Source organism: Rhinoraja longicauda, chromosome 13, assembly GCF_053455715.1.
Source record: "Rhinoraja longicauda isolate Sanriku21f chromosome 13, sRhiLon1.1, whole genome shotgun sequence".
Classification (NCBI taxonomy): Eukaryota; Metazoa; Chordata; class Chondrichthyes; order Rajiformes; family Arhynchobatidae; genus Rhinoraja; species Rhinoraja longicauda.
In genome coordinates this window covers 37252964-37261752 of record NC_135965.1, presented here as the reverse complement: position 1 = coordinate 37261752, position 8789 = coordinate 37252964, and the positions used below count along the sequence as shown (strand labels likewise).

Here is an 8789-nt window from a genome sequence, read left to right as displayed (position 1 = left end):
GTGTTTCCGCCTTAGCCTGAGAATAGCCCAGTTGCCAGCAGATCCAGTCAGATTTCTGCAGGAAATCTGCCCCAACCGCATTCTTGCCGTTTGGTGCTTTCCCCATCGACGTTCCTCAGCTGCGAGAGGAGGGTAAACAACAGCAGTGAGACTTGGCATGGTTTGGGTGTTGATTTTCACAACCAATCTTTCCTGATTCAGCCCCTGCCTCTGACTGGTCATTGACATTCATTCTATGCGGGGGTCTTGTTAGCACTGTATGGCAGCAGCTCTACCACTGTGCCACCCTAATACAACACAAATACAAATACCAGACTACCAGTGATCACCCTATACATTAACACTATCCTACACACAAGGGACAAATCCAATTAACCTACAAACCTATACATCTTTGGAGCATGGGAGGAAACTCGAGCACCTGGAAAAAATCCACGCAGTCACGGGGAGAACGTACAAACGTCATAGAGATAGCACCCGTAGTTAGGATCGAACCTGGGTCTCTGGCACTGTAAGGCAGTAACTCTACTGCTGCAGCACTGTGTCATCATTAGTCTCATTGAACATGCTCCTCTCCTGATCTTAACCAGTGACTTCACTTGCTCCACAACTCTATCCCTGACTTCATCGCTAAGTCCTTAGACTTGTGAATTCCTTTGCACATTCTCTTCATGTCTCTACCTCTTCCAAATGTCACTTTAAATGCATGGCTTTTGGAGCAGCGTAAACATTATGGGGCTCACATGTCCTTGTTTGTGTCGCTGAGCTCACTTGCTCCATGTTTTATTATGTGGTTAGTGGGATAAGCCCACTGTAAAGGCCACTTTCTTCATGATTCCTTAGTCCACTCATCCCTCTCTGCCTCTCCTCATACCCTGACACTTTTACTTGCAACTGTAGGTGGCAAAAACACCTGCCTCTTCACCTGCTTCCTTGTCACCACTATTCAGGGACCTAATCAGTCCGACCAGATGAAGCAGCAGTCCGTCTGCACCTGTTCCAACCTAGTTCACTGCATTCAGTGCTCACAAAATGGCTTGCTCTAGTGAGGAATCCAAGCATAGACTAGGCGACCATTTTGTGGGGCACCTGTTATGTCCATTACAACCGTCTCAAGCTTCCAGTTGCATTAATTTTTAACTGCTATTTTAATTCCTTCCTGCTCCCATTTCTGAGTGTCCTCGGCCTTCTTTATTGCTGCAGAGCAAATGCAAACTGGAAGAATAGCATTTCATATTCCACCTCGATAACTTAGAACACAATGATGCAAACACTGAATTTTCCAATTTCTGATAACTCACACCTCAGATTCTACTCCTGCACATACTCAGCTGCCCACCCAGTTTTCTTTTCCCTTTGTTCATTTCCCCCATACCCTCCCTCCTCCCACTCCCTTACCTGGTCCCATCTACCCATCATCCACTCCTCATGTGCTTCCACTTATCACCTGCCAGCCTCTGTCCACCTTTCCCTCACCCTTCCTCTTCCTTATCAGTCCTGATAAGGCAGAGTCTCGTCCAGGAGTGTCGACTTATGTCTTTTGCCTCCACAGCTGCCACTTGACCTGCTGAGGTTTTTTTTTAAATTCCAGATGCCCCTCGCATCTGCAGTCTCTTGTCCCCACTATCTTAAAGATGGTCATAACGTAGGCCTGGAGCTCATTTTAAGGTCAACAGAGACAGCAGTGATGTGAACTATCTGGTTCGTTTTCAGATTGTTTCTAGGGAGAGAAATGGTTGGAAAACAAGAAGTGAAGCAGAAACTGAGGTCCAGTAGTTTCAATCTTCCCTCCATATGCTTGGAGAGAATTCCTTATCATTCATTACTGAATGTTGGACAAGCAAATTTAGTAGTTGAGTAGCACATTTGGTTAGCCCGCAACAAAAACTTTTCACTGTACCTCAGCACACGTGACAATAAACTAACTTAACCAGTCATTTGGGGATGTCACTCGCTGAGTGGATAATGGGAGCATGTGGATATAGTACATGTGCATTTGTAAAAGGCATGTGATGCGGTACCTCAAATTCATGTTACATTTGAGGCTGCAACATAGAGTTGCATAACGTTAAGAGGCGAGAGGAAAATTGCCACTTCAAATCAGTTCTGAAGGTAACTCCTATGAGACATGCCTAACATAACAATGGAACATTTTTTAACCGGGTGTGGATATTTTTAGTTGCACTTTTGAAGATACACATACCAGAACTGTTAACAAACTAGTTTCTGTGCAGATTGTTATCAAGCAACAGAAAGTCAATAGTATTTCCTTATTTGAAACTCAGTGAATTTTGGCTTGTGGTTTTGCATAAGTTGATTGAATTAATGTACAATCTTTATCCGTCGGTGCCTGAGGGGGGCTTCTGCTGGACTAAATTCATGAGTTGGGGAGAGGGACGGAGGTCACTTGGGAGGTGGAAATGTGGGGTTGCATGCACTAGGGAGTGCTGGATAAGTAAATGACTTAAAGGAGACCTATCTGAGGTACGTTCTCAACATAGGCTGATTTTCATTAACAGGTATGGCGAATGGATGGTGCAAGGTATGCTCGGATCTACTTAACGAGGATATTTCCAAGTATAAGCTGCTACTCTATCTATGCAAATGTCCTCATACATTGAGATACAAATGCATGGAGGATCAAGGAGATAATTTTAACTTTCCCGTCCATATCTTGAATCTCACATTTTCCATTATAATTTAGTTTTCATTCGTGTCATAGAGCTATGCAGCATAGAAACAGACCCTTCAGTCCATCACGTTCGTACAATCAAGCTGCCAACCTGAGCTAATCCCATTCGCCTGCATTTAACCCATGTCCTTCAGAACCTTTACTGTCCATGCAGCTGCCAAATGTCTTTGAAACGTTGCAATTGAACCCAACTCTGCCACTTCCTTTGGCATTTTGTTCCACAAACCTTCCACCCTCTGTGAAAAAATTGCCCATCTGGACCCATTTCAAACTTTCCTCTCCCAATTTTAATCTATGCCTCTAGTTTTAGATACTGCTACCCTGGGGAAAAAACAATTCACCATATCTATGCCCCTCAGGATTTTATATTTAGTACCTCGATAAGGTCACTCCTCAGTTTACTTCACTGGAGGGAAAAAAAGCCAGAACATGCACTGTCTCTCATTATAAATCACACCCTCCACTCCCGGTAACATCCTTGTGAATATTTCCTGCACCCTTTCCAGCTTAATGAAATTAGATTTGAAAACATTTCTGAGCAAAAATATTTTTATTTTTAAAAATACATTTTAGAACATTTAAGCACAAAAAAAGCATTGTGAAAGCACCATATAGATAAATTATCCATGATTAGGAACAGGAATAAAAACATTGTGACCTATATCCTCCTTACAAAAGGAGTGCACTTAATTTGCATTATGTTTCGCTTGAAAATAATTTTTCATCGGCGAGGCCTAATACCCATCTCCCATGGATGTCCTTAAGTAATACAGAACATTTTATAACAGTTAAAGTCCTTACATTAATTTTGCCACATTAACATTATTGCAGGTAGTAGACCCATACTTCATCTTAATTGTAAAAAAGAATTTGCAGCCAGTTCATTACAACTACGTATTATTCCAATGAGTTTTCAGATAATATCAAAAGAAATTCAGACCATGAACAATTAACTTCACACCTGTCGCACTATTCGTGACTTACGGCTGTCTTTAACTATTCCAGTGTAATTATCAAAGTTGACTGTGCTTTGACTCCTGTATCCCTTGTATGGGTTTTTGTGTCTGACACGGCTCGGGTGTTGTGGCATCAGATTCTGCCAGTAAGAAAACATAAATAATATTAATTAAAATAAATTACATAGAACATGGAACTGTACAGAATAGTCTCAGGTCCTCACCCCACAAAGTTCATGCTGAACATGATGCCAAGTTACACTAAACTCTACAGCCTTCATGTGATCCATGTCTCTCCATTTCCCTGCCTCTTAAACGCCCCTGTTGTTATATAATCATAAGATGTAGGAGCAAAATTAGACCCTTCAATTCTGCTCCGCCATTCGATCATGGCTGATCTATTTTTTCCTCTCAACCGCATTCTCCTCCCTTCTCCCTGTCACCTTTGACTCCAGGGCGGCACAGTGGGGCAATGGTAGAGTCGCTGCCTTACAGTGCCAGGGATCGTGGTTCGATCCTCACCTACGGTAAGGGTCTGTATCGAGTTTGTACGTTCCCCCTGTGACCGCATGGGTTTTCTCCGGGTGCTCCGGTTTTCACCCACACTCCAAAGACATACAGGTTTGTAGGTTAATTGTCTTCTGTAAGTTGTACATTGTCCATAGTGTGTAGGATAGTGCTAGTGTACGGGATGATTGCTGGTCGGCATGGACTTGGTGGGGTAAGAGCCTGTTTCTGCGCTAAAGCCCTTACTAATCAAAACCTACCAATCTCCACTTTAAAAATACCCAATGATGTCCTCCATACCTGTCTGCGGCAATGAATTCCACAGATTCGCCATCCTCTGGCTAACCAAATTCTTCCTGGTTCCATTTTAAAGGCATGTCCTTTTATTCTGAGCTGTGCCTTCTGGTCCCAAAGTCTGCCATTAATGGAAACCCTCTCCTGGTCCACTCTGTCTAGGCCTTTCATTATTCGGTAGGCTTCAATAGATCCCCCTTCTAAACTCCAGTGAGCGCAGTCCTGGAGCCATCAAACGTGTTTCATACATTAACCCAATCATCCCCAGGATCATTCTCATAAATCTCCTCTGGACCCTCTCTATCACCAGCGCATCTCTCCTTAAAAATGGGGCACAAAACTACTCACAATATTCCAAATGTGGTCTGACCGATGCCTTAAAAAACCTCAGCATTGTATCCTTGTTATTATATTCTAGTCCTTGATCATTGCATTTGTTTTCCTTACAGACACAACCTGCAAATTATCCTTCTGGGAATTCTGCACCAGCAATCCCAAGTCCTTTAGCCATTTTAATTTCTGAATCCTCTCCCCATATAGAAAATACTCTACACCTTTATTCCTTCTATTGAAGTGCATGATCATATAATTTGCTACACTGTATTCCCTCTGCCACTTCTTTGCCCACTCTGCCAACCTGTTCAAGTCCTTCTGCAGCCTCCCTGCTTTCTTTACACTACCTGCCCCTCCACCTATCTTCGTATCATCCGCAAACATGGCCACAAAACCATTAGATTCCATCATCATTATATTAACATATATGAAAAGTAGCAGACCCAACACTGATCCCTGTGCAACACCACTAGTCACAGGCAGCCAAGCAGAGGAGGCCTCCTTTATTCCCACTCTTTGCCTTATACCAGTCAGCTAATGTTCTATCTATGCTAGTACCTTGCTTCCAATGGAATGAGCTCACAATATTCCAAATGAGGGCTGACCACATTTAAGGATGTAAAGTCTCAGCATTACATCCTTAGTTTTAATTTCTAGTCGTCTTGAAATGAATGCTTCAGCCCAACTTGCACCTGCCGACCAAGATGCCCCATCCACACTAATCCCACCGGCCCACATTTGGCCTACATATATCCCTCTAAATCTTTCCTATCCATGCACTTGTCCAAATGCCTTTTGAATGTTGTTATAGTACAGGTACTTACCTCCTGCGCTTTCTGTTCTTGTGAAGAAGATCCAAAAATGACTTGTGCATTCAGAAAGGAAGCAGTCCACTTTATTCCCCATCCATCTCACCTGCTGAAACTAGTGCTAATCTGCATGCGTCCATCTACTCCTCCTGTTTACTGAAACTATTAGCGTGGTGCCCATGAACATACATCTTCTTTCTCCTGTTGAGCTCTGCAGTGTGTCCAGTAAGATAAACACTGGACTCTCTTATTATGGAAGCCCTCGGAGAATTTTACAAAATAAATGCTCAAAGAGTGTTCAAAGGTTGATGATATGCACAAGGTAATCAGCTGTGCCTCAAAAGTCTATTTTAAGCATCCAGCAATAAGATATTTGTAATTATCATAGCCTAATAAATCCATTGCATTGGGTATATATGTCAATGATTTGCTGAAATAAAGAAATTACTGTTGAATTCTACAAATCATCATACCTGCTTCCTTGTTTGTGTCTATCAGTCGGTACATGACCATGTAGGCAGTTGTGGAACTAGAAAATATCAAACAATTACGTTTTTTAAAAAGAGCAGAATATGTGTCATGGCCTATCCCAATATGTATCAATATGCACAATGTTCCTATCAGGTCTGTTAATTACCCTCTTCTCTGCCCTTCTATTTGGTTTGCAAGTGAATTTAAAGATTTTGCAATTTCCCCAACACTAAGCATTTTCAGAGTAACACCACCTCATATTTCGCTTGGGCAGCTTACAACCCAGCCGTTTAGTGATTTCTCTAATTTCAACTAACCCCTTCCATTCCCTCTCGCTCCATCCCTCCCCCACCCTAGTCGCCCTGGTAGTTTCACTGTTCGTATCCCTTCATTATCACCTCTTCCACAACCAACAATGGATCATGTGGTTGGCTCCACCTGTCCTTGGTCATCGGTGCTGGCCCTTATTTTGTTCTGTACCTTTTCATACCTCTAGTGTCCTTCTCCCCCGACTCTCAGTCTGAAGAAGAGTCTCAACCCGAAACGTCACCTATTCCTTTTCTCCAGAGATGCTGCCTGACCCGCTGAGTTACTCCAGCACTTTGTGTCGATCTTTGATTACATTATGAATCTATCTAATGGACAAGGCTACAAGTTCATTGGGTGATTTCTTACTAGTACCTTGCAAAAATAATTTGTACCAATGCATTTTAACTCAAACATTTCATATAAAAGGGATTATATGTTAAATTTGCTCTTTACCTTAGAGTGATATTTTTTCCGATCTTTACGAAACATTATGATGAATATTTATTGATGACGTGAAAAGGAGAACATAAAAATGTCATTAGCTGGCAGGAAGATGTTATGTGAAGCAGTTCAGAAACCAAAAACATAATTATTGTGAACAATACTAAAAAATAATTGTTAACAAATTCAGTGCAGTAGTTAGTGACCCATCTTAGCTCAGGGTAAGTTTATTTGTATATTCTGTACAAATGAAAATTACAGCAAGCACATGGGGAAGTCTGCACTTACATCTTCTTGCAGTCCACAATAGGAGTGCTAAAGACAAGGCTGGAGCACAATCAGACTCAGAAACATTTTGTGAATAGGTGACGTTTCGGGTCAGGACTAAAGAAAGTCTGAAGAAGGTTCTTCAGGTGACAGAAGGTCCCGACCCAAAATGTCACCTATCCAATTTCTCCAGAGATGCCGCCTGACCCGCTTAGTTACTCCAGCATTTTGTGTCGAAGTATGAACTGTCTTGGGTTGCTCTAAGCACTTACGTCATTTTTTGTGTACTATTACTGGAGTTATTGATAGTGATTGATATTTTGTATCTATTATATATTATCGATCTATATTGTGTTACAGGGCTGTTGTAGTGCTGAATGTAAGAATTTCATTGTTCCATGGTTGGTAATATGACTATTAAACACTCTTGCCTCTTGGCTGTAACTTGTACCTGAAAAATGTGTCTGTGTGGGGGGGTGGGGGGGGGGGGGGGGGGTCAGCTTTAAAATGGACCAGTGGTAGTTAAAACCACCACAAATATTCCACCTCACCTGATCCACTTACTGCACTGAATCACTTATTCATACTCAGCTGTTACTTTGATCCTTTTTGAAGGAACTTAATTTTATTACAGACAGAAACTAAGAAAATGGTCTGGCTCTGGATTCTATGCTGTCCTTTCCTGCAATTGAGAAACGGACTTTCCATTAGTGCTTTGGACAATTTATCATTCCATGAATAATTTTTACCTTTTGAACACGTGTATCATCAAAGGTGTACCAGTCACCAGAGGCCGATTTTTTGCAGCATAATAGTGGCCGCCTCCATAACTTCCAAGGTGGTGCCATATTGCAAATAGTTCATACTTTTTCTCCTAAAGTAGAGAAATGAGACAGCATTATTTTTTTCATGCTATATACATTTCTTATCAATAGTCTAGAAGGTTGAGGGGGGACCTCATTGATACAAAATAAGGCATAGATAGAGTGGATGTAGAAGGGATGTGTCCACTGGTGGGAGAGTCCAGCACCAGAGGTCATAGCCTCAGAATTAAAGGGCTCTCTTTTAGAAAGGGGGCGAGGAGGAACTTCTTTAGTCAGGGTAGTTAATCTGTGGAACTCATTGCCACAGAGAGCTGTGGAGGACAAGTCAGTGGATATTTTTAAGGCAGAGATTGAGAAACTCTTGATTAGAACAGGTGTCATGGGTGATGGGGAGAAGGCAGGAAAATGGGATTAGGAGGCAGAGATAACCCATGATTGAATGACGGAGTAGCCACGATGGGCCAAATGGCCTAATTCTACTCCTATAACTTGTCAACTTGTGAATTTATAAAACATCTGTGCCAAACATGATGTCAAGATAAAATAAGCTCATCCGCCTGCACACAATCCATATTCTGCTATCTAAATGCCTCTTAAAAGCTTCCATCAGATTGCCTCCACCAGCACCCCCGGCAGCATGTTCCAGGCACCCACCAACTTTTGTGTAAAAAAACTGCTCTGCACATCTCCTTTAAAATTTCCCCTTTATTCTTTGACATTTCCACCCTGCGTAAAAGTGTGGTACCAACCTAAAAGATCTTATAAACCTGGGAAGGTAGAAGTGCTGGGATGGGCGGCACGGTGGTGCAGTGGTAGAGTTGCTACTCTACAGTGCTTACAGCACCAGAGACCCGGGTTCGGTCCTGACTACGGGTGCTGTCTGTAC

At 42.2% G+C, this 8789-nt stretch overlaps 1 long non-coding RNA gene across 1 annotated transcript; it reads right to left on the bottom strand.

Annotated features, from left to right (window-relative positions):
* Positions 1 to 3491: 3491 nt before the first annotated feature.
* On the bottom strand, positions 3492 to 6852 carry LOC144599255 (uncharacterized). Its single transcript, XR_013547984.1, has 3 exons — positions 6825 to 6852; positions 6065 to 6120; positions 3492 to 3788 (listed from the first exon to the last, which is right to left on the bottom strand). It is a non-coding gene; the product is annotated as an uncharacterized LOC144599255 (long non-coding RNA).
* Between the last annotated feature and the right edge of the window lie 1937 nt (positions 6853 to 8789).